The sequence below is a fragment of the Gorilla gorilla genome, chromosome 10 (genome assembly GCF_029281585.2).
Source record: "Gorilla gorilla gorilla isolate KB3781 chromosome 10, NHGRI_mGorGor1-v2.1_pri, whole genome shotgun sequence".
NCBI lineage: Eukaryota > Metazoa > Chordata > Mammalia > Primates > Hominidae > Gorilla > Gorilla gorilla.
The window spans coordinates 54,069,888-54,096,113 of NC_073234.2; the positions used below are offsets into that span (position 1 = coordinate 54,069,888).

At 40.8% G+C, this 26,226-nt stretch overlaps 1 protein-coding gene across 1 annotated transcript in view; it reads right to left on the reverse strand.

The window, feature by feature from the left end:
• Positions 1-26,226, reverse strand: part of PCED1B (PC-esterase domain containing 1B) — a 156,712-nt gene that overhangs the window by 30,129 nt on the left and 100,357 nt on the right. The gene's annotated exons all lie outside the window — the stretch shown is intronic.

The window sequence follows — 26,226 nt, forward strand, 5'->3', positions numbered from 1 at the left end:
TTATCCTTAAAAACTCTGATCCCTGAACTCTGGAGAGGCTGATTTGAGTAATAATAAAACTCCAGTCTCCCATACTGTGGCTCTGCATGAGTTACACTTTCTCTGTTGCAATTCCCCTGTCTTAATAAAGTGGCTCTCTCTAGGCAGTGGGCAAGGAGGACCTGTTAGGTGGTTACACTATTGGCTACATTAGTTTATGGTTACAGTATTTACATATAACCTCAATTACAAGGAAAATTAAATGATTAGGGAGGCAACTGAACTAGAGTATCCAGATTCTTTTATACTAGGAGTCACGAAGTATATAGTATTTATTGCTAAATTAGAAATAAATGTTATGGCCCATCTGTAGACAATAAGGCAAATTCAGAGGAGCAATTAAGAGCCACCCATAACCTTTACTTTTAGATGCATGACCTGCCTCCCCTGGTCTGTAGGCAGTGGAGGATTAAGGAAACAAAGTGCAAGGTAGCCCTGGGAGTAAATTAACAGCATAATACACACTTCAAGAACACCCAGAGATCTGTGAGTGAGACCAGGAGTTACAAAGTTAAATGGCTGTAGGGACCAGACATGAGATACAAATGAATAAATGAGCAGGGTTTGTTCTTTGTATATAGATTCACTTTGCATATTAAACATGGAAGAGTATCAGGAAGTGAAGGACCTCTTCAAGGAGAACTACAAACCACTGCTCAAAGAAATCAGAGAGGACATAAACAAATGGAAAAGCATTCCATGCTCATGGATAGGAAGAATCAATATCATGAAAATGACCATACTGCCCAAAGCAATTTATAGATTCGATGCTATTCCCATTAAACTACCATTGACATTCTTCACATAATTAGAAAAAAAAAATTTTTAAATTCATATGGGGGTTGGGCGTGGTGGCTCACACTTGTAATCCCAGCACTTTGGGATGCCGAAGCGGGCAGATCATTTAAGATCAGGAGTTCGAGACCAGCTTGACCAACATGGTGAATGAAACCGTGTCTCTACTAAAAATACAAAAATTAGCCAGGCATGATGGCACATGCCTGTAGTCCCAGCTACTTGGGAGGCTGAGGTAGAGGATCATTTGAGCCTGGGAGGCGGAGGCTACTTTTAAAAAGTCAAAAAACAACAGATGCTGGCGAGGTTGTGGGGAAAAAGAATGCTTTTACACTGTTGGTGGGCGTATAAATTAGTTCAACCACTGTGGAAGACAGTGTGGCAATTCCTCAAAGACCTAGAGGCAGAAATACCATTAGACCTAGCAATCCCATTACCGGGTATATACCCAAAGGAATATAAATCATTTTGTTATAAAGACACATGCATATGTATGTCCACTGGAGCACTAGTAGCAACAGCAATAAATGAAATCAACCTAAATGCCCATCAGTAATAGACTGGATAACGAAAATGTGGTTCATATACACTGCAGAATACTATGCAGCCATAAAAAGGAATGAGATCATGTCTTTTGCAGGGACAGAGATGGAGTTGGAGGCCATTATTCTTAGCAAACTAATGCAGGAACAGAAAACCAAATATTGCATGTTCTCACTTATAAGTGGGAGCTAAATGTTAAGAACACATGGACACCAAGGGTAGGGAACAACACACACTGGGGCCTGTCAGAGGGTGAGAGTTGGGAGGAGGGAGAGAATCAGGAAGAATTGCTAGTGGATGCTGGGCTTAATACCTGGGTGATGGGATGATCTGTGCAGCCAATGACAATGGCACATGTTTACCTATGTAACGAAACTGCACAATCTGCACGTGTACCCCTAAACTTAAAAGTTGGAAATAAAAAATTTTTAAAAATTAAAAAAAGAAAAGAGAAGGCTGGGCACAGTGGCTCACGCCTGTAATCCCAGCACTTTGGGAGGCTGAGGCAGGTGGATCATCTGAGGTCAGGAGTTTGAGACCAGCCTGGCCAACATGGTGAAACTCCGTCTCTACTAAAAATACAAAAATTAGTCGGGCATGGTGGCGGCTGCCTGTAGTCCCAGTTACTTGGGGGGCTGAGGCAGGAGAATCTTTTGAATCTAAGAGACAGAGGTTGCAGTGAGCTGAGATCATGCCACTTCACTCCAGCCTGGGCAACAGAGCCAGACTGTCTCAGGAAAAAAAAAAAGAAAGAAAGAAAGAAAGAAAGAAAGAAAAGAGAAGTAATTCTTTACCATAAAGAATATACAGAGGTGAAAGTATGGTGGTAAATGAAAATTAATAGCCTCAGTATTGGGAACAATTGGGATTAGTGAGGATTCTGGCAAACTGGAGACCACATGTGTCATTTAAGAGCACAGTGGCCATCCGCTCTAGTAGATTACTTCATGACGGAATATGGCTTTAACTTGCCAAAATTCCAATTTTTCAAAAATAAAAAAACTGTAAATATATATTTTTATGAGCTGTATCCTGATTTTTAAACATTTCCTCAAATAAAAAGGTACTGCATAGGTAAAACCAAACAGTTTTGCAGCATTGCAATTTTTTTTCTTTTTTCCTTTTTTTTTTTTTTTTACTAATGTCTAGACATGAAGGAGTCAAATTCAGGCAAATATCTGGGAATCAGGGACCACATAGAATCAGATCAAACTGGGGCTGTGGGTAGAAGACATGTGAGCAGTGAGGACTGCAGAAGCTATGAAAGAACTAGAGACACAAAGTTCTGAAACTATCTTCGCCTTAGGAACAGACTTTCTCTTCTAGCTGTAGCAAAAGCCAGTAATGGTTTCCCAGGCAACATCCAGTCTGGCATAACCTGGAAGCTCATGTGCTTCTGCAATGCGGTATCATCTTTTGATGGGCAAATTTTGACATAATTTTCCAGACTTTTAACCAATCCAGGAATGGAAGCTTAGAATGTTCTACTGAATATCAACTCCCTGTCATTGCAAATATTAACCCTTCTATTATGTGCAAATAACTCTTAATGAATTCTCATTATCTTAGTAGCACATTAGAATCAGGTTCTCGAAGCCTGAATGCTTCGTAAGATCCTCTAGGTGATATTTATATTTTATTTGTGGTGCTTACAATGAATATAGATAACTGTATATTTGTAACATCAATATACTAACTAATATAGTACTTGATCTAAATGGCTTTAAATATTTCTTCATAATTGGGCAGAGCTTAGTGGCCTGTTTTCAGATAGATGCTCAGGTTTACACACACCACTCCTCAAAGACAAACTTAAAAATATTTGCTTCCAGGCCTGGTGCGTTGGCTCATGCCTGTAATTCCAGCACTTTGAGAGGCCGAGGTGGGCAGAACACTTGAGCTCAGGAGTTCAAGACCAGCCTGGGCAACATGGTGAGACCCCCATCTCTACAAAAATACAAAAAATTAGCTCTGTGTGGTTGTGCACACCTGTAGTCTCAGCTATTCAGGAGGCTGAGGTGGGAGGATCACCTAAGCCCGGGAGGTTGAGGCTGCAGCGAGCCAAGATCGCACCATTGCATTCCAGCCTGAATGATACAGTGAGACCTTGTCTTAAAAAAAAAAAGAAAAAAAGAATTCTTCCTTTGTTAAGGAATAACAATAAAATACTGCTGGGCAGTATTGTAACGCCCAACCTTGTTTTTACTAACCCTGTTTTTAGACTCTCCCTTTTCCTTTAATCACCTAGCCTTGCTTCCACCTGAATTGACTCTCCCTTAGCTAAGAGAGCCAGACAGACTCCATCTTGGCTCTTTCACTGGCAGCCCCTTCCTCAAGGACTTAACTTGTGCAAGCTGACTCCCAGCACATCCAAGAATGCAATTAACTGATATGAAACTGTGGCAAGCTATATCTGCAATTCCAAGGAATTCATCTGATTGATAACGCCCAAAGCCCCGAGTCTATCACCTTGTAATAGACTGAAAGCCCCTGCACCTGGAACCGTTTACTTTCCTGTAACCATTTATCCTTTTAACTTTTTGCCTACTTTATTTCTGTAAAATTCTTTTAACTAGACCCCCCCTCCCCTTTTCTAAACGAAAGTATAAAAGAAAATCTAGCCCCTTCTTCGGGGCCGAGAGAATTTGGAGCGTTAGCCGTCTCTTGGCCGCTGGCTAAATAAACGGACTCTTAACTCGTCTCAAAGTGTGGCGTTTTCTCTAACTCGCTCAGGTACAACAGTATCAATAGCCACACTATCTGAAACTTTTTAAAAGCCTTTCAAATAACTTCAAGCAAATGTCTATATTGTTTTTTAGAACACTGGGGAAATAGAATTTAAATGAACAACTGTGTCTTTTAATCCACATCGCATATGTCTGTTATTGTTTAAGTCTCATTATTATTTTTTCCACTTACTCTGCAGTGATCTGAACTGACATGGCCTAGCGTTACTGGTCCAGCAGAGCAGTGGAATTCTGTAGGCACACTGCACTAATATCAGCAAGGCATTTGGTGAGGGCATTTGCTGCCAAGTTTTGGAAATTATGATAGAGCTGCTACAAACATTCAAATGCAGGATTTGGGGTGGTCATAAGTCTTTAGCTCGTTTGGATAAATGCCAACTCACTTGGGTAAATGGGAGTACGATTGCTGGATTCTATGTTAAGACTATGTTTAACTTTGTAAAAGCTGCCAATCTGTCTTGTGAAGTGGCTGTGGCATTTTGCATTCCTACCAGCAACAAATGAAAATTCTTGTTGCTCCACATCCTCACCAGCATTTGGTGTTGTCAGTGTTCTGATTTTCTAACCACTCTAATAGGGGTGTAATAGTATCTCATTGTTTTAGTTTGTAATTCCCTAATGATATATGGTATTGAGCATTTTTCCATGTGCTTATTTGCCATCTGTATGTCTTCTTTTGGTGCGGTGTCTATTCAGGTCTTTTGCCCGTGTTTTTACTTGGGTTGTTTGCTTTCATATTGTTGAATATTAACACTTTACATATTTTGGATAGAACTTTTTTTTTTTTTTTGAGGCAAGATCTGTCTTTATAGCCCAGGCTGGAGTGCAGTGGTGTGAACTTGGTTCACTACAACCTCCCAGGGTTCAAGCCATCCTCCCACCTCAGCCTCCTGAGTAGCTGGGACTATAGGCTTGTGCCACCATACCTGGCTAATTTTCATATTTTTTTGTATTGTAGTGATGTGGTTTCACCATGTTGCCCAGGCTGATATTTTGGATAATACTTCTTAATCAGATATATTTGCAAATATTTTCTCCCTGTCTGTGGCTTGCACTTTTATTTTCTTAACAGTATCTTTTGCCAAGCCGAAGTTCTTAGTTTTATTGAAGTCTCACTTATCAATTTTTCTTTCATGGATTGTGCTTTTGGTGTTGAATCTACAAATTCACAACTAAACACAAGGTCACCTAGAGTTTCTTCTGTTATCTTCTAGAAGTTTTGCAGTTTTATATTTTACGTTTAAGTCTATGATCCACTTTGAGTTAATTTTTGTGAAAGGTGCAAAGTCTGTGTTAGATTAACTTTTTTCTTATTTTGCATAGGGATGTCCTGTTGTTCTAGAACCATTTGTTGAAAAGATTAGTCTTTCTCTATTGAATTGCCTTTGCTCCTTTGTCAAAGATTAATTGACTGTATTTATATAGGTTTATTGTTCTATTTGTCTTTTCCTTCACAAATGCCACACTGTCTTGATCATTATAGCTTTATAGTAACGCTCGATGCCAGATAGTGTCAGTCTTTCACTTCTGTTCTTTTACAATGTTATGTTGGCTATTCTGGGTCTTTTGCGTTTTCTTATAAACTTTAGAATAAAATTATTAATATTCATAAAATAACTTGCTGATATTTGAATGTGGATTGTGTTGAATCTATAGATCAAGTTATCAGGAAGAACTGGTAGCATGAGGAATTTGAGTCTTCCTATCCATGAGCATGAAATACCTCTTCATTTATTTAGTCATTTGATTTCTTTCATCACAGTTTTGTAGTTTTCCTTATATAGGTCCTTAGATTTATACCTAAGTAATTTTTTGGTGCAAATATGAATGGTCTATTTTTTATTTCAAATTCCAGTTGTTCATTGCTGATATATAGGAAAGCAATTACATTTGTATACTAACTTTGTATTACGTGACCTTGCTATAATTACTTACTATAATAGTTCCAGGATGGTTTTTTGCTGTTGTTGATTCTTTGGGATTTTCCTTCTTTTCTTTTTTCTTCTTTTCTTTTCTTTCTTTTTTTTTTTTTTTTTTTTTTGAGATGGAGTTTAGCTCTTGTTGCCCAGGCTGGAGTGCAATGGCACAATCTCAGCTCACTGCAACCTCTGCCCCCTGGGTTCAAGAGATTATCCTGTCTCAGTCTCCTGAGTAGCTGGGATTACAGGCATGTGCCACCATGTCTGGCTAATTTTTTGTATTTTTAGTAGAGACAGGGTTTCACCATGTTAGCCGGGCTGGTCTCGAACTCCTGACCTCAGGTGATCCGCCTGCCTTGGCCACCCAAAGTGCTGGGATTACAGGTGTGAGCCAGCACGCCTGCCTTCTTTGGGATTTTCTACATAATCACGTCATCTGTGAACAAAGTTTTATTTCTTTCTTCCTTCTCAATCCGTTTACCTTGCTTTTTTGTTTTTTTTTTTGTTGTTGTTGTTTTTTCGGTCTTACTGCATTAGTTAGGCCTTCCAGTACAATGCTGAATAGGAGTAGTGAGAGGGAGGGGACACCCTTGCCTTGTTCTTGATCGTAGGGAGAAAGAATCTAGTTTCCTAAGATTAAGCATGATGTTAGGTGTAGTTATTTTGCAGTTATCCTTTATGAAGTTGAGATCCAGTTCCCCTCTACTCCTAGTTTGTTGAGGGATTTTTCTCTAAACTATGAATGAGTGCTGGATTTTGTCAAGTGCTTTTCTGCGTCTGTTAATATGAGCATATACATTTTTCTTCTTTAGCCTATTGATACGATAAATTACATTAATTGATTTTCAAATCAATTGAACCACCCTGTATACCTGGAAAAAAAAGCATTTTGTTGTGGTGCATAATTCTTCTTATACATTGTCAGATTTCATTTGTTAATATTTTGTTGAGAATTTCTGGATTTATGATTGTGAAAGATATGAGTCTGTAGTTTTCCTTTCTTTTAATATCTTTGTCTGGTTTTGATATAGGATTAATGCTGGCCTCATAGAATGAGTTAAGAAGTGTTTCCTTCACTTCTATTTTCTGGAAGAAACAGTAGAGAATTGGTATCACTTCTTCCTTAAATGTTCAGTAGAATTAGCCAGTGAACCCATCTGGGCCTGGTACTTTCTGTTTTAGATGGTTATTAATTATCAGTTAAATTTCTTTAATATATATTGGCTAATTCAGATTATCTATTTCTCTTTGTGTGGGTTTCAGTAGACTGTGTCCTTCTAGGAAATGGTCTATTTTCATATAAATGATCATATTTGTGGGCATAGAGTTGTGACTAATATTCCTTTAATATTCTTTTAATGTCCATGGAGTCAGTAACAATGGCCCCTTTTTCATTTCTGATATTAGTAATTTATGTCTTCTCCCTTTTTTTGTATATCATTGCATTTTATTTTATTTTATTATTTATTTATTTATTTTTTTGAGACAGAGTTTCACTCTTGTTGCCCAGGCTGGAGTGCAATGGCGCGATCTGGACTCACTACAACCTCCGCCTTTTGGGTTTAAGCGATTCTCCTGCCTCAGCCTCCCAAGTAGCTGGAATTACAGGCACCCACCACAATGCCCAGCTAATTTTTTGTATTTTTAGTAGAGATGGGGTTTCACCATGTTGGCCAGGCTGGTCTCAAACTCCTGACCTCAGGTGATCCACCTTCCTCGGCCTCCCAAAGTGCTGGGATTACAGGCGTGAGCCACTGCACCTGGCTATCATTGTATTTTAATATGCAATGACTTTTTTTTACAAGCGAGGGCAGATACGTTTTCATATCTTTTTTTTTTTTTTTTTTTTTGAGACAGAGTCTCACTCTGTCACCCAGGCTGGAGTGCAGTGGTGCAACCTCAGCTCACTGCAACCTCCGCCTCCCAAGTTCAAGTGATTCTCCTGCCTCAACCTCCTGAGTAGCTGGGATTACAGGTGCCCGCCACCATGTCTGGCTAATTTTTATATTTTTAGTAGAGATGGGGTTTCATCATGTTGGCCAGGCTGGTCTATCATCTGTTTTTTTTTTTAAAATAAACTGCCAATTTGTGTACTTTGCCTACTTTTCTATTTTATCTAAGGATTATTACATATTAAGTGTATTAACACTTTGGCCTGCCATCCATGCTGCAAACGTTTTCATTTCAGCTTATTATTTTTCTGTTAATTTTATGTTCATATTTTTTCATATATAAAGTTTATTTTTTATATATTTTTTAATTTTTAAGATGGAGTCTTGCTCTTTTGCCCAGGCTGGAGTGCAGTGGCGCGATCTCGGCTCACTGCAACCTCCGTCTCCTGGGTTCAAGCAATTCTACCTCAAACTCCTGAGTAGCTGGGATTACAGGCACCCGCCACCACGCCCAGATAATTTTTGCAATTTTAGTAGAGACGGGGTTTCACCGTGTTGGCCAGGCTGGTCTCGAACTCCTGGCCTCAGGTGATCTGCCTGCCTCGGCCTCCCAAAGTGCTGGGATTACAGGCGTGAGCCACGGTACCCGGCCCATATATAAACTTTAGATGAAGTTTTTCAGTGTTTTTAAATTGTTTCTTCCTTTGCTACTGTGCTAATACCTAACACTTACTGAGCATTTACTGTATGTCAGGCAACATATAGTGATTTATATGTATTACTTAAGTTAAGCTTGAACAATCCTTGAGTTAGGTACTATTATCTCCATTTTATGGATCAGAAAACTGAGGTGCAAATAGGTTGAGTATCTTGTTTCTGGTAGGCACATCTAGTAAGTGGCAGAGCCAGGATTTGAAGCTAGTTGCTCTAATGCCAGACACTTAGCTACTAAGTTCTACTGCCTCCTAGCAAAGCACTCTTAAGTTGAAGTTGATATTATTTACCTACTTTTTTATGGTTACATATTTTTAAAAAGTTACACACATAAACACTCTACTTTAAAAATGTCAATATATTCAAATTTTGTAACATAGTGTTATATGTAATAGTCTCTGCAAAGTTAAAAGAATTCATTTATTTTGGAACTGAAATTAATGCATCACCTGGTTTGACTAATCTTTGGAAAATTCAGCTAATAGAATATTGGAAGGTGTGGGAAGAATTGTAATAGAGACCAGAAAACTAAGCAGTTTTTAAAAAATGTAATTATTAAGTTCAAGAAAAAAGCAAATGGTTAATAAAACATAACCATAGCCAGTATATTATAACATTAAGTTCTGACTGCTATCTGCATGGGCATACTAAAATGAATAATGAATATTTAACTATACATAAAAAGTGAATAGAGGGTGAGGAAATGAAGAATGAAAAAAGTGGGAACAGACAACTCTGGTAGACTCAGGTATGATTTTCTTAGATCTTCCTGACTCACTTCAATATCTGATATTAAACTCTACTGGGGCTGCTGTGAGCAACCTTCTTGTTTCTGGCCCTTACTGCAGCATGTTACTTACAGGGACTATACCTTCCTTAATACAACACCCATCCCTCCTCCACTCTACTATGGTGGGGTTTTTTTTTGGGTAGTTGCTGCCTCTAAGTGAATTTAGAAAGATAATCAGAGGAAGGAGGGTGGGTAGAGGGAAAATGAATAAATTTGTAGTCACCAGCTATTAGATAGATTTGGATTGTACACATAATTAATATGGAGAAAAATTGTTTCATTTTCTCATGATCCTCATTTTCTCCCTTGAGACATAGCTGTCACCTTCAGAAATATTTCTTTTTTTTTTTTGAGACAGAGTCTCGCTCCATCGCCCAGGCTGGAGTGCAGTGGCATGATCTCGGCTCACTGCAACCTCCGCCTTTTGAGTTTAAGTGATTCTCCTGTCTCAGCCTCCCAAGTAGCTGGGACTACAGGTGTGTACCACCATGCTCGGCTGATTTTTGTATTTTTAGTAGAGACGGAATTTCGCCTTGTTGGTCAGGCTGGTCTCGAACTCCTGACCTCATGATCCACCCGTTTCCGCCTCCCAAATGCTGGGATTATAGGCGTGAGCCACCGTGCCCGGACTACTTTTAGAAATATTTCTTTTTTTTTTTTTTTTTTTTTTTTTGAGACGGAGTCTTGCTTTGTCGCCCAGGCTGAAGTGCAGTGGCGCGATCTCGGCTCACTGCAAGCTCCACCTCCCGGGTTCACGCCATTCTCCTGCCTCAGCCTCCCGAGTAGCTGGGACTACAGGCGCCCACTACCACGCCCGGCTAATTTTTTGTATTTTTAGTAGAGACGGGGTTTCACCGTGTTAGCCAGGATGGTCTCGATCTCCTGACCTCGTGATCCGCCCGCCTTGGCCTCCCAAAGTGCTGGGATTACAGGCGTGAGCCACCGCGCCCGGCCACTTTTAGAAATATTTCTAAAGATGAATTCCAAAAGACTAGAACAGGCTTTTCTTCCCCCCTCTCATACAAGAACACATTTCTTCATTTAACAAGTTAAATATATAATACTAATAAATAATTCACAATACTCAAAATGACGATAATAACTTTAAAGAAGAGGAATTATGAAACAGGATAAGTGGCCAGTGTTGTTTCTGAACACAACAATGCCATTTACTGTCGAATTTAGCCACATGGCACCTTTCTCTTCCTCATTAAAACCCTGGCCACATATTGCTGCTTCTCCCATCTAAGGTCTGTTCTTTAAATAGCACACGGAACTCCGACCGGTATGACCTTTCTTGTCGGCAGGTCATCTGAGAATATTAACTGGAGTACTTTGTCCCACGGTTCCCAGAAGAGCAGGAGACCTCAATATTCTGAGAAGCTTCACTGTTGAAAGTCTAAGTAGTCTGCCAAAAATGATTGATTTTCTTTACACTAAGGAAATTTCTCTTGTGTTTGCAATAAGTAGCTATCAAAGGGACATTTATGGTTCTAAATTAGTTCCAGTACCTGTAAAGAGACCCATCCCGGCAAGGTGCGGTGGCTCACGCCTGTAATCCCAGCACTTTGGAAGGCCTAGGCAGGTGGATCACGAGGTCAGGAGTTCGAGACCAGCCTGACCAACATGGTGAAAGCCCATCTCTACTAAAAATACAAAAAATAGCTGGGCGTGGTGCTGCGCGCCTGTAAGCCCAGCTATTCAGGAGGCTGAGGCAGGAGAATCACTTGAACCCAGCAGGTGGAGGTGGCAGTGAGCTGAGATCGTGCCACTGCACTCCAGCCTGGGCGACAGAGTGAGACTCCATCTCAAAATAAAAAAAGACCTATTCCTGAGAGGAGGCAGGCAGTGGGGAGACAGATGTCTTTCAGGAGCATGGAGGGAAGTTATCGGAAAAATGCTGGCTGCAAAGGGCAAGCGGCCAGTCCTGCAAGGAGGTCTCAACACAGTATGACCAAGGGCCCTGCAGGTGGCAGAGCACAGCAAAAGCACAGCAAGAGCATGTGGTATTTATTCAAAGTCAAGGGAGGTAGGCAGGAAACCAGAATGCAGCTTAGCGAGGGCAAGAGCAAGGCAGGGCCCCAGCCCCAGCAAGACTGAGCAATGAAATGGCTTTAAAATAACAACAATCTGCAGTTATCAAAACTGGGGCCAAAATGGCAGACACCCTGAAATAAACTGGTGAAATGCAATCTTAAAACAGATGAACAGCAAATGAGCTAGAATCTTGGAGACTATTTGGTTGCCTCATATGATTCATAGGACTGGAGCAATGTTGCTGATCCTTATACTGAAATTTATGTCACGGGGAGAAAATATAATTCTAACTTACTAGAGAACCATGATTGAAGCTACTCAGGGCTGAGGGGGCAGAGGTATATCTTTGTCTCTGAGGGAAATTGTAAGACATGCTTGTAGTTTATAAAAGTCATCCATAATTTTTAATCTTTTGTTTTGGGGGTCAGCCAAAATCCTACACCCTAACTATTGTAATCCAGGTGAGTGAAGGCAGTAATCTGAATTACCATGGTGACTGAGGGTTGGGGAGAAGGTGATGGGCTGAAACAATGACTGGAGTGGAAAGGGGGAAGGGGGCAGGAATTCAGGAATTGTGAGCAGGGAATTATTATAAAGAATGGTTCCCTGGTTTCTGCATTGGCTTGAACAACTCTGAGTGGACAGTGATGCTCATAGGAAGTGGGGACGGTCAGATGCCGGAATGCAAAATCCGGTCTCACTTCGTACTTCCTGTGTGAACATGAGTCAATTACTTAACCTCTCTGAGGATACAACAAATTTGAGAATTCATATTTTGGTACATATGAGAGTCTACTAATTGTTAAGCCCTACAGTAAGTGATGAGAGTAATAAGACAAATAGAATACAGTTCTTGAATTCATTTTTTGCAGTCAGCTAGGAAAGACATGCAAAAACAATTAGGAAAATACAATGGGAGAAGCGCTAAAATATCTGTGTGCATAAAGCATTCAGTAAGCCCAGAATAATGTACTCTGCTTGCAAATATGGGGATAAGGAAGGTCTCATGTAGACATGAGGAAAGAAGAATGGACATTGGAGCTGGGCTTGAATGAATAGTTTCACCAAAATACATTTTCTTTGTGATCTTAGACAAATTAATCTCTCCGAGCCTTAGTTTCCTCAGTTGGGGTTAATGATAGTACTTGTCTCAAGGAATGATGGTTAAATGAAATAATGCATGAAAAATCCTCAGCACAGTGCCTGTTACACAGCAAGAACTCCGTGAATGTTTGCTATTTTTATTACCATTATTACTATGGAGAGCCCTGGGAGTCAGTCAGCTCTGATGGACTCAATGATGTATCAAAGTCACAGCTAGTTAGTACCAGAGACTGGACCAGGATCCAGGCTGCCAATTTTATTCTCTAAAATGAAAGGAGAGCTCTGCCCTCATCCAATTCCACTTTTTCCACTGAAGATTAAATTGGATTCTTTTATGTACAGTGGACTCTCCAAGTGACTTTTCCCAAAGGAAAGTTTTGAATGAAATCATTTACCATTTGAATGAGCTCATATCCAAAAGGAGCACCCATTTGGATAGAGCCGATCAGTCTGCAGTATATACAATTTCACTTTGCTTACTGGTCATCTCCATTTTTTTTCCAGGCTACATATTTTTCTTATTTCAGCCTTCTAAACTCCCTGTTCTCTGCAGCCTATTTAATTGACTTTCATATCAAAGGAAAGTGAAAGCAAAAATAGGTTTTACTTATAATCAACATGCATTTACTATTTGTCGTGATTTAGAAGCTCTTTGCTGGCACTGTGGAAAGAGGCAAAAAAAAAAAAAAAAAGCGTAGCCTCCATTTTTGAAATAGCTAAAGCAAGCCAGATCCACATAAAATAAGAAAACAGTAATTCTAGAACAATGTATAGATATTCTACAGTGATACGGGGTGGATTGAACACATTTATACAAAGGAGGCAAATTAAATTGGTGTTCTATTGAGTTGGAGTTAATGAGGATGTACAGAGAGAAAACAATCAATCATTTCTGTGGCAAGCGCCATGTTAGGTGCTCCTATAGAGTATCTAAAGAAAATGATGTCTGAGTTAGCTCAAGAAAATGGTAATGGACTCAGATTGGCAAAGAGAAAGGCAGGCAAGTGGTTCTCATCAGAATCACCAGGTCCTAAAAAAAACACAACACAACAAAACAAAAAAACCAAAAAAACCCCAAAACTTTTGTGTCCAGGCCGCACCCTCAGCGATTCTACCTCAATTCCTCAGGGTGAGCAGCCCAGGTGTCCAGCTTTATGAAGGTTCCCAGGGGAATCTATTTTGCAACCCGGGCTGAAAACCTCTGCTTTAGGGCAAAGGCTGGATGATGACTATGCCCAAGTCCTGGGTGGAGAGAGGCAGGCCTGCGGTATTTCTTCTTCCGGATTGCAATGGAAACATGACTTCCCCCAATTTGCCTAGGATGAGAGTAAAGTGAACGCATTGGGTTGTGAACATGTGAACGTTTGCCTGGGGAGGGTCAAGGTGAGGATTTGGGAGAAATAATCTTTTGAGATCTTATAGAACTGCTGAATGCTGACGCTGGGGTATAGAATTACGAAGAAACTTAGAGATTTTAAACAAAAATAGTGGTCTCTGAGGAATTAAATGTATGGAGTTGTAAAGCTGGCAGAAGATAAAGGAGTGAAAAAAGTCTGGGAACAGACAGCTCAGGGCTTTAGGGTCAGTGGTGTCCCTTTGTAAAAACTGCTTCAATTCAACCTCATTTGTAAATGGGCATACTCATAGTAGCCCTGTGTGTCTGTTGGGAAGGTGATGTCACCAAGCCTATATTATAAAAATCGTAAGATGTTCATTTTACTTCTTCCTCTTTCTTTGTCCTTGTCTTCCTCCATGCATGTTTGCTTGCACATAGCCATTTCGTTAGAGGGTAGTCATTAATAAGTGATTAACTTCATATCCTGACCCCCAGGGGCTGTCTGCAAGATTAATGAACTGGTTTTTTCTTTTAAAGAACAATGATCCTTAGGTCATGGAGACCTCCTTGATGGCATCCAGAAGTTCGATTGGCTGAGGGACACAAGCAGCTTTCATCATCAGAGAATCTCACCTCCCACATATCTACCTTACTCGTAAAAGCCCCCCAGTTATGTTCAAAGACAGGTGGGGTTTGAGAGGTGCCTCTTGCACCCTCATGCTGTAGCCAATTTGAATAACCTTCCTGTGCTCCTAAGCACTGATGTGTCAGTGTTTGGCTTACTGGCATCAGGTACTCAACCTAAATCTGCAACAGTATGAGATAACATGCAGAGAGCACAGAGTGCCATGCCTGCCACGCAGAAAGCAGTAAGCATGAGTTAGTGTTACTATTGTTGTTTGAAAGGATCAAGATTCTGTGTAAATGAGTCACAGGTATCCCAGACGCAGGATTTGCATAGCTGCTATAAAGAGGGTTTCCCACTGAAACTGGTGTAGGCATAAAGAACCTTGTGTTTCTCGTACAAAGGGAATTGAGAGAAACCACTTCATCCTTAACCTGCAGGGAGCTGGAGGAAGAAAGGCCTCGAAGAGGCGACCAAAGTGAATGCATGGGTGCCAAAGGTTGGAGACCAGGACAAGGAGGAAGTGGGTTAGAACAGATGGAACTTGGGTGAGGTCTGTATCTATTTTGGAAACTGAAGCCCAGAACTGGGTCCACAATGGGGCAGGCTTTCACTTGCTCCCTTTTATGAACCAACCAGCACCATGGGAAGAACGGGGTGGGATAGACTGAGAGACAACTGAATTGTATGCATTTTTGCTTTTTGGCTGATTATTCCAACTCAGGATTACCCAAACTAATGCATGTGAAAGCATTTCCTAAATAACAAAACACTATGCAAATAGAGTATTAACATTTTTCTTCTGTGTAGAATTTATACCTAGAGATTCCCTCAAGTGATACTGAAGTAGTTTGTGCACTTCAAGCAGGTGTCTGAGCACAGTGCATAGAGGAGGGTCGTGGGACTGGGAGTGGCCAAGGGAGGAGCCGAGCAGGGCTGGAAGAGCTGACCCAAGAGGCAGCTCTTCTGTGGATCCCAAGCCTGGAGCAGCAGAAGTTATGCTGAGGTTTTGCCAAACATCCCCAGAGTCTTCTGTTTGGAAGTTTCAAGGATATGCATTTTGTTAGTAGGGTTAGATGAAGTGAAAATGCCAAGCTGGTGATAAACGAAAGTTGTGCTTCAAGAGTTTGGCTCCTAGTCCGTGTTTATTAATTGTTTGCTGAAATGAAGACAAGTGTGAGATGGTAATATAACACTAAAGTGTGCTAATAAGTCCATGGTGCTATGCTGAAAGTGCAAATAAGGCCTTGCAAGTAAGTCCATGGTGTTTTGGATTTGATGTTAGCGGTAGCAGAAAGCCACTAATATAAGCCTTGAATGGTGTTCAGGGATCTTGTAAACTACTGAAAAGTGAGGAAATAAATGTATGTCCAAGGTCATTCATTTATTTAGCGGCCTTTAAAGAGGAACATTTTCACTGTGAGATAATAGTTGCTGAAGTGACTTATTTAAGCAAGATTACAGGCTCTTATCTAAACAGGGCTGCACCTCTCCATTCACGGCACAAGAATGCACAATAGACTGGATTTTGAAATCAGTCTGCCTTCTGCTAACCAAGCCATGCACCCTAGTGTAGGGCTGCATCTCCTCAGAGAAAAGGACACATTTTTCCACTTTGCGCAAAGGCATCCAATGGGGTAATGGCGGCCCTGTCTTGAACAATCTAAAAACACAATGCATGCTTTTCTGCTTAGACAACTTCTCAGGGTCACTTCCAGACGCTGGGCTAAGAACCAATGAAACAAGCAATAAAGCTGAAGAAAAAGAAGATAAAAAACAATCAAAATGTAAGATAGAGGAAATGAAAAAGAACAGCAAAGTGAGCTGAATCATGAACAGCAGGAAATCTCGAGATAAGTGGAGGGTGTCCCTACATATTTCTGGTACTTTGAGTAAACATGGAGAGAAAGTTCACAATGACCTAATCAGAAGCAGAAATGAAAATGGGGCAAAATGCCGTGTGGGGGCATTTTGCAATAAGAAGCAACATGAGTCTGGCACCTAAATCCAGCAACTGTGTAGCCAGGGTTGGAAAAAGTCCAGGTTACCAGCAACATGCCTGTTTTTTACGGAGAATGAGTGAAATGAATATGCTCCCAATGGTCCTCTGAGTTCTTCACATTCATCCCAACTCCCTTGCTCCTCTGCTCCAGCACTGCAGTGGAACTGGATGGCTACAGCTTACATTGCACGTTTCAATTTGGGCGATGGATGAGAACTTCTGTACTATGTTTGCATCTGCAAGACTCTGCTACTCTTGTTTTTAACTTCTGGATGTTCAGGTACACATTGAAAAAAGGAAGTCCTTAACTCTGAGAAGCAGTGTGGTCCTGAAACTACCTAAGAAATGGCTCAAATCCTTTCAATTTCCAAGGAAAGCAAAAGTTACTCATTAGAAACTGAGATGACAATACCTAAGCATATAATTTCATTGAGATAGATTAGATTAGCTTCAGGGACATATATGGCTCACAGTATATTCCATGCTTCTCCATAGGCCAGGAAGATTTGCAGCTAACACCCTTCCTGAATTCTTATCCCTATAGGGCTTTTGTGTGGGACATCATTGATCCCTATGAGTTCCAGCTGAGGAATTTATGACATATTCTATTCCCCCCTGAGATTAGCCTTTAATAATTTATTTATTCATCCAACATTTAAGAGACCCCAATGGGGTTAGATGCTGGGAACCCAAAGATAACTAAGGCAAGATCACTGTCCCCAAAGTCCTTAGTAAGGGGAGATAAGACATGTAATTTTTAAAAGCCACAAAATGCTATGGTGCCATGACAGAGGTATGTCTGGGGAACAGAAGGGACTCCAAGAAGGAAGAGGTGCTTCCAGGTAAGACAAACTGTGGAAATAAAGCAGCTACAGGGCAAAGAACTTGTTGCAGTCAGGAAGATGCAGGTAGATCAGTTGACCAATTACAATCCTGTTCTTGGAGCTGGTAGGATAAAGGACAGACCCAGGTGGAAGAGGCGCAGGTGAAAGTTTTGCTCCTTCTGGGGTCTTCCTCTACATTTTGACCCAGGCCCGTCTGGGTGGAAATGTAGAGGAAGACCCCAGGAGAAACATAACTTTCCTTTAACCCATATATCACAAGACTTGGCTGCCTTATGATGAAGCTGTAGTTCCCAAATATGTCTTCAATGAAGAAAATTTAATGTTTAGGAATTCTAGAACTTGCAGAGTTGGGAGTTGCCTGGGAGATGAAATGTTCTCTCCATCACCTCCAGCCCTTGGTGCTGAGTTCATTAGCATGTTTAGTTCTAACTTTAGCTATGAAAAAATATATTTTAAAATATTGACACATTTATTATTTAGTGCTGGATTTAACTGTTTACACTTTCACTGATAAAAGATTAAAAATATGTCTTACTATATACTGCTGCCTATAGTTAAAACAGCATCCCTGTTTCTCTTTTTCTCTCTTGTTCTCTATTTTTGAAACTGAGTTAATAATCCCCTTGATGTAGAGATGGGGGATTTTCATCAGTACCAGATCATTTCACCTGCCTTTTCTCCTCCCTGAGATTTCCAATTTCCTGGTGCTTCCTTTTCACTACATTTACCACCCATTTCTTGGTTTTAGATAAGATCCCATGGTCTCTCCCTATGAACACTATCTCTCAGATAGTGTCAGCATTTCTAACTTCTTACCCTGGAGGTATCCACCTGGATCTTTTACTTAAACTCCTGAGTGCTTCTGGAGAAGGTAAAGATCTGTTGTGAGATGAATCTCAAACACTGTGAAGTAGGGCAGCATTTCTAAAGTCCACAGAGCAGCACAGTGGTCCACCTTCAAGTGTGATAGGCACTACCCACTACCTCCCCAAGAGCCATTTTCCCTTCTTTCAGTGTGTTCAGGTGGTAAGAAGAGATCTTTGCTTCCAAGGAGAGTGGTCCCCGACTCCAGGATAGGCCTAACCAGTCATGGAAATCTCCTTGTCTATTGGTTGTTCTTGGTTTGGGCATTTGACCTTGTTCTGGCCAATAGGATATAAAAAGAAATCAGCTGGAGATATCCTAAGTAAAGACAAGATTTTGTGCTGTGTTAATTTCCTTGGGCTGCCATCACGAAGTATCACAAACTGGGTAGGTTACAACAGAAATGTAGTATCTCACAATTCTGAAGGCCCTCAGACTGAAATAAGGTGTCAGCAGGGCCATGCTCCTTCTGAAAGCTGTAGGGGAAAAAACCTTTTCTTGTCTCTTCCTGGCTTCTGATGCTTGCCAATGAAGGGGTTTGGATTATGCCACCCCACAATATGCCACTCTGGCATATGGATTATTTTGACTTGAAGGCAACTGAGAAAAAGCAGACCCAGGATGAGATCTCTGTCCGCTTCCTATCTGCCTGAAAACAGAACATAAGCTCCCCTTGTGAAAGTGTCCCCCTCTACCCCCCTACCAGTAAAGGGATAACATAAAGGGATAACACCTTATCACTGGAGACAAGATGTCAGCCAGAGGAATCTACAAAAACAAAACGTATTAACTAGCCCCCATCTACCATAAGTTTCCCCATATATTTGCCTTCCCACAATTTGCTGCCCCTAGAAGCTCAAAGTCATTTTCCTTTGTCTTGCCACTTCTCTACAAAATTATTGTTCTTTGCTCAATTCTATGTAAGTTCAAGTTCTTTTTTTTTTTTTTTTTTTTTCAGACAGAGTCTCACTCTGTCACCCAGGCTGGAGTGCAGGGGCGCGATCTTGGCTCACTGCAACCCCCGCCCCCTGGGTTCAAGCAGTTCTCTTGTCTCAGTCTCCTGAGTAGCTGGGATTACAGGGGTGTGCCACCATATCTGGCTAATTTTGATATTTTTAGTAGAGATGGGGTTTCACCATGTTGGTCAGGCTGGTCTCAAACTCTTGACCTTGTGGTCCACCCACCTTGGCCTCCCAAAGTGCTGGGATTACAGGTGTGAGCCACTGCACCAGACTAAGTTCAAGTTCTAACCACTCCTTTGAATTACTCATTACTGAATACTCCTATGTGTATGTGCAATGCATATTTCAATAAACTTGTTTGTTTTTCTCTTGTTAATCTGTCTTTTGTCAGTCTAATATACAGTCTTTTTTTTTTTTTTTGAGACTGAGTCTAGCTCTGCTGTTGCCCAAGCTGGAGTAGTAGTACCACGATTTCAGCTCACTGCAACCTCCACCTCCCAGGTTCAAGCAGTTCTGCTGCCTCAGCCTCCTGAATAGTTGAGATTACAGGTGCCTGCCACCAAGCCCAGCTAATCTTTGTATTTTCAGTAGAGATGGGGTTTCAACATGTTGGCCAGGCTGGTCTCGAACTGCTGGCCTCAAGTGATCCACCCACGTCAGCCTTCCAAAGTGCTGGGATTACAGGCGTGAGCCACCGTGCCAGGCCACTCTAATATGCGGTCTAATTTTCCCTAGCTGGAGAACCTAAGATGGGTACAGAAAAGATAATTATTTTCCTCTCCTACACCAGCAATACTTGGCATTCCTCGGCTTGCAGCTTCAATACTTCAACTTCTGCCTCCTTCACAGGGCTGTCTTCCCTCTGTGTGTGTCTCTGCCTTCACATAGCGTTCTCCTCTTGTGTCTGTCTCTGTTTTTTCTTTTTGTAAGGACATCAGTTATTGGATTAGGGCCCACCCTGGTTCAATATGACCTCATCTTAACTAATTACATTTGCATTCTAAATAAAGCCACATTCGCAGGTATCTGGGTTAGGATATCAACATATCTTTTTTGGGGACACAATTCAATCCATATAAAGGCCTTTTGCTCCTGCCTTTCATCTACCTGGAGATGCAGCAACATCTTGTGACTATGAGGCTACAAACATGAGGAAACAAGTTTACAAGCTAAAGCTGGTAGAAAGGAAAGCTAGGGAAAAAGTAGGAGTCTGATAGCATTACTACACAGTTGAACTACTGCCAGCAACCACTCACCTCTAGACCTCTTGCTAGGTAAGAAAAATAACTCCAGGTTACTTAACCCACTGCCAGGTTTCTTTCACTTGTAGCCAAAAACATTCCAATGCATACACAAAACTTTCCCTAGTTCATAATAAAATTAGAAAAATAAGTAAGGTAATAAAATTTTCATAGATCTGGATTCATTAAATTTAAAGGACTAATCTTTATTCTGAAATTATGTTATTCCCACTTTTAAAAAATTAAAATATCCTTTCTTTTATGAAATGATAGTATTTGTAGATTGTAATTTTTTTTTTTTAGTGTCTTTGGTAAAAGAAGGAAGGAAAAAGGGAAGGGAAAAAGGAAGGAATGGAAGAAAAAAGATTTCAGAAAGTCTTTCTCTAATTTTTAAAAATTCTTTTACTTAGCTTGTGAAACTCAAAAGTCTGTGATGAGAAGAATGCTGGCTAAACTTGCTTTGAAGGGCTAGAACCAGTGGTGTGTGCTGGAGCCGCTGGCAGCAGCTACCGAGAGCAGATGGTTAAATTTCCAGGAAGCTACTTGGCATCACCTGGATGGTTTGAAATCCAATGTGGCGGGAGTATTTGCATCATGGAAATCTGCAAATGCTATAAATCAAACCACCTCCCCTTCCCCAGCTGGTCGTTTACCAGCACACCACTGTCTCCGGCCTGCCTCTTGCAAGTAGCCAGAGGGTAAGCATGCAAGGTACAGCTCACACCAACTAAAACACACATGGGATTGAGGTAAACTTCATTTACTAATTTATACATTTACAATGGAAAATATTCTTGGCCTGGTGCGGTGCAATCCCAGCACTTTGGGAGGGCCAAGGTGGGAGAATCGCTTTAGCCCAGGAGTTCAAGACCAGCCTAGGCAACATAGGGAGACCCTTTCTCTACAAAAAAGAAAAAGAAAAGAAGAAAAAGAAAAATATTCTCTCTATTGCTGGTTTGAGTACCTAATGGTCTATTTTCCTCAATAAAATGTCAGCTCTGCGTCAGCAGGAACCGTATCTGTTCTGTTCATGCAATATCCCCACTGCCTAGCATAGCACCAACTGGGTGCAGGGGCCCTTGCCTTCCTTGGAGTCATGATCAGAGATTCCGTAGTTATCAGAACACTGAAGGAATCAAAGTCTACTAAAACATAAAAAAAAAGTTTACGAGTGCAGGAAGTCTGTAGACAGATGAGTCCCTGTCCTCACGTGGCACACAATTCTAAGATGGCTGAGCAAAAATATGCAATTAACAAAAGCACTTTGTAATTTCAAGTAGTGAAAGTTACCAGGATGTGAGTTTTTTTTTTTTTTTGAGACGGAGTCTTGCTTTGTCGCCCAGGCTGGAGTGCAGTGGCGCGATCTCGGCTCACTGCAAGCTCCACCTCCCGGGTTCACGCCATTCTCCTGCCTCAGCCTCCCGAGCAGCTGGGACTACAGGCGCCCACTACCACGCCCGGCTAATTTTTTTTGTATTTTTAGTAGAGACGGGGTTTCACCGTGTTAGCCAGGATGGTCTCGATTTCCTGACCTCGTGATCCGCCCGCCTCGGCCTCCCAAAGTGCTGGGATTACAGGCGTGAGCCACCGTGCCCGGCCAGGATGTGAGTTTTAAACAGTCCGCTGTACTGTGTTCAGTAAAATACCGGTTCAATGGGTGATATATAGGTGTTAAAAAAAAAGAAATGGTTCTGTAGCCAGTATATTTGGGAAGTGCTGGTTAACCCAAGTTAAATCTATTTCTTTATTGTTAAACTTCTCCGAGCCTTTAATATGATGTTGATATGTGGGACTCTGTTTTGAACATGCATATTTTGAGATGCATTGCCTATTTAAGTGTCCCACAGAGCACATGTTAGGAAACACTAGCACATTGCTATCTTAGATTTCTCAAAAGGTCTCTACTTCCTTGAGGTAATTTTCTATCAGGCACTAGAGCAAAATATATTTAGAAATTCCATCCCTAGACAGCAAGAGATAGACAGTTCAGAAGTTTTCTATGTACATTCTGCCCACCTCTTTACCTATATAGAATCACTATGATATAAATGTTTACCTATTATAATTTGTGAGTACCTGAATTGTAGCACTCTATTTTTCCCTAACTGGCAAAAGTTCATTCCCTAATTGGGTAGCTAATACTCCCAAGATATCAGATATGTTATTTGATTAGGATGTTAATCCTCTTTATGTCACCTGTTTTCCAAATGGTATAAAGAATAAAAATCATCCTTTGAATCATTGCCAAAAAAAAAAAAGAGAGACCCCTGAAGCCATTCTAATTTAGCTTTTAGCTGTTGGGTGGAACTAAACTCTGTCTATCCCAGTAAGACACTCCATTTGCATTTATAATCTCTGGGGTGATGAGTTTCAAAATCTTGTTTGTTTATATGTCCTCATTTTTGCGTATCCTTATGGGCAGTTGGATGTTTCTGCTCTTAAGGCAGTATGGTGTGGCGAGTGAGAGCTAGGGTTCTGGAATCAGCCTGAGTTCAAGTTGCAGCTCAACTGTTACTAGCTATGTGGCCTTGTGCAAGTTACTTAAGCCTCAGTTTTCGTCAACTGTGCAATGGGAGTAATAGCACTAATAATCTGCCTCCTGAGTTACTGGAAGGCTGTTAAAAAGGTAATAGGTATAAAGCACTCAACATAGTAGTATTCTTTTTTTTTCTTTTTTTTTTTGAGACGGAGTCTCGCTCTGTCACCCAGGTTGGAGTGCAGTGGCGTGATCTCGGCTCACTGCAATCTCCGCCTCCCAGATTCAAGTGATTCTCGTGCCTCAGCCTCCTGAGTAGCTAGGATTACAGGCACGCGCCACCACGCCCAGCTAATTTTTGTATTTTTAGTAGACATGGTGTTTCACCATGTTGTTTGGCTGGTCTCAAAGGCCTGACCTTGTGATCCTCCTGCCTCAGCCTCCCAGCGTGCTGGGATTACAGGCGTGAGCAACCGTGCCAGGCCAGTAGTATTCTTATCACTCTAGCTCTTTCAATACTGTAGGTCTATTGCTTACAGTGACTCACAGTGAATTCTTCTAGGTCCTCTCTCTTTCTTATCTAACCAAATCAGGTAAATACGTTTGGTTCCTCTAGCACCCCCTCACTAGAAGGATCTCCCAGGCTTTCAGTCATTTCAGCTGTTCTTTTCTGAACCATCTTCAAGTTTCACTGGTGCTCTTCAGTTTTAGGATTTCTAACTGGACGCAGTCCTCTGAAAAATGCCTGCTTAGAGAAACAGAACTGTTTGTGACTTCAAAATTACATCAAAGTTTTCTTTGAAAAGGTTTGTGAAGCCTTCAGCCTTTCCATTAGTAGTAGGAATGGACTATTATTAGAATGCACTTCTGCACTGATCTTGTTGGGTTTAGTTCTGATTTTGAAGGAGGAAATTACAGGACGTTTCTTTTGACAGGATTGGAATCACAGAAGGTTGTGATGGTTGGTAATGATGTGTTGTCCTCTGTTTAGTACTGACAAAAACTTGAATTGTTTACATTTTTTTTTCAGTAGAGGAGATAAATTAGACTGAGAAGAAAAATGTTCTGGATTTAAAATAATTTAGAAAGCCAGTATTCTTTCTAATATATATTAGAAAGAATCTATCTCAGCCAGGTGGGGTCGCTCATGCCTGTAATCCCAGCACTTTGGGAGGCCAAGGCAGGCAGATCACCTGAGGTTGGGAGTTCAAGACCAGCCTGGCCAACATGGTGAAACTCTGTCTCTCCTAAAAATAAAAAGAAAATCAGCCAGGCATGGTGGTGCATGCTTGTAATCCCAGCTAGTCAGGAGGCTGAGGCAGGAGAATGACTTGAACCTGGGAGGTTGCAGTGAGCTAAGATTGCACCATTGCACTCCAGCCTGGGCAACAAGAGCGAAAATCCATCTCAAAAAAAAAATTAATGAAAGAATCTATCTCATTCTAATATTCTTTCTAATATATATTAGAAAATAATGCACTGAAATATATATCAAGAAAATACTGTTAAGGCCAAGTGCAGTGGCTAATGTGTATAGTGCCAGCATTTTGAGAGACTGAGGTGGGAGGATTGCTTGAGGCCAGGAGTTCAAGACCAGCCTGGGCAACGTGGTGAAACCCCATCTCTACAAAAAATACAAATAATTAGCCAGGTGTGGCAGCAAGCACCTGTAGTCCCAGCTACCCAGGAGGCTGAGGTGGGGGATCACCTGAGTCCAGGAGGTTGAGGTTGTAGTGAGCCATGATTGTGCCACTGCACTTACAGAGTGAGACTTTGTCTCAAAAAAAAAAAAAAAAAGAAAGAAAGAAAAAGAGAATACAGTTGAAAATACCTTCACTAACCAGAACCTAACTCCCTGGAACCACTACATACATATATGTATGTATGTATATGTATACTTTCTCATGAAAGTATAGAATAAAAAACTAGTTGACCTCAGTGGTTAATAAAAAATCAACTGCTTTTTTCCCCAGATGTTTGTTGGCTGCACGAATGTCTTCTGAGAAGTGTCTGTTCACATCCTTTGCCCACGTTTTCATATTTTTTTCTCATAAATTTGATTAAGTTCCTTGTAGACTCTGGATATTAGACATTTCTCAGATGGGTAGATTGCAAAAATGTTCTCCCATTCTATAGGTTGTCTGTTCACTCTAATGATGGTTTCTTTTGCTGTGCAGAAGCTCTTTAGTTTAATTAGATTCCATTTGTCTATTTTTGTTTTTGTTGCTCTTGCTTTTGGCATTTTTGTCATGAAATCTTTGCCCATGCCTATGTCCCAAATGGCTTTTATAGTTTTGGGTTTTATATTGAAGTCTTTAATCCATCTTGAGTTAATTTTTGTATAAGGTGTAAGGAAGGAGTCTAGTTTCAATTTTCTGCACATGGCTAGCCAGCTCTCCCAGAACTATTTTGTAAATAGGGAATCCTTTCCCCATTGCTTGTTTTTGTCAGGTTTGTCAAAGATCAGATGGTTGTAGGTGTGCAGGCATATACACCACGGAATACTATGCAGTCATAAAAAGGAATGAGATCATGTCCTTTGCAAGGGCGTGCATGGAGCTGGAAGCCATTATCCTCAGCAAACTAACGCAGGAATAGAAAACCAAACACTGCATGTTCTCACTTATAAGTGGGAGCTGAACGATGAGAACACATAGACACATAGTGAGGAACACCACACACTGGGGCCTGTTGGGGGGTGTGAGGAGAGAGAAGATCAGGAAGAACAGCTAATGAATGCTGGGCTTAATACCTGGGTGATGGGTTGATCTGTGTAGCAAACCACCATGGTACATGTTTGCATATGTAACAAACCTGCACATCCTGCACATGTACCCTGGAACTTAAAAGTTGAAGAAAAAAATTAACTGCTAGTATAAGTCAACCCAATGTCTTATTTCACATATATATGACACTGACATATTGATATATACATGTCAATATATATATAATATTGACCTAAAATTTAATCTCAGTAGAAGAAGAGATTATGGTCTGTTTTGCCTCTGCTGTACCCTCAGTCTCTAGAAGAGTACCTGACAAAGAGTGGGCATTCAGTCAAGATTTGTTAAATGGATTGATGAATAAATGAATGAATGAAAATACTATGTTTGGTACTGGAAAAATGAGAAGTGATGTTCAGAATTATGAAGCAGAGGCATCGTGAGGTCTGTAATCATCAACATAATATTAGTCGTGTCACAATGAAACTGTACCTCTTAACCCAGAGCAGTTGTTTTTTAAAGTATTTAGAAATATGCTGACAAAATACTGCATTTTAAAAAGAAAGTTGATT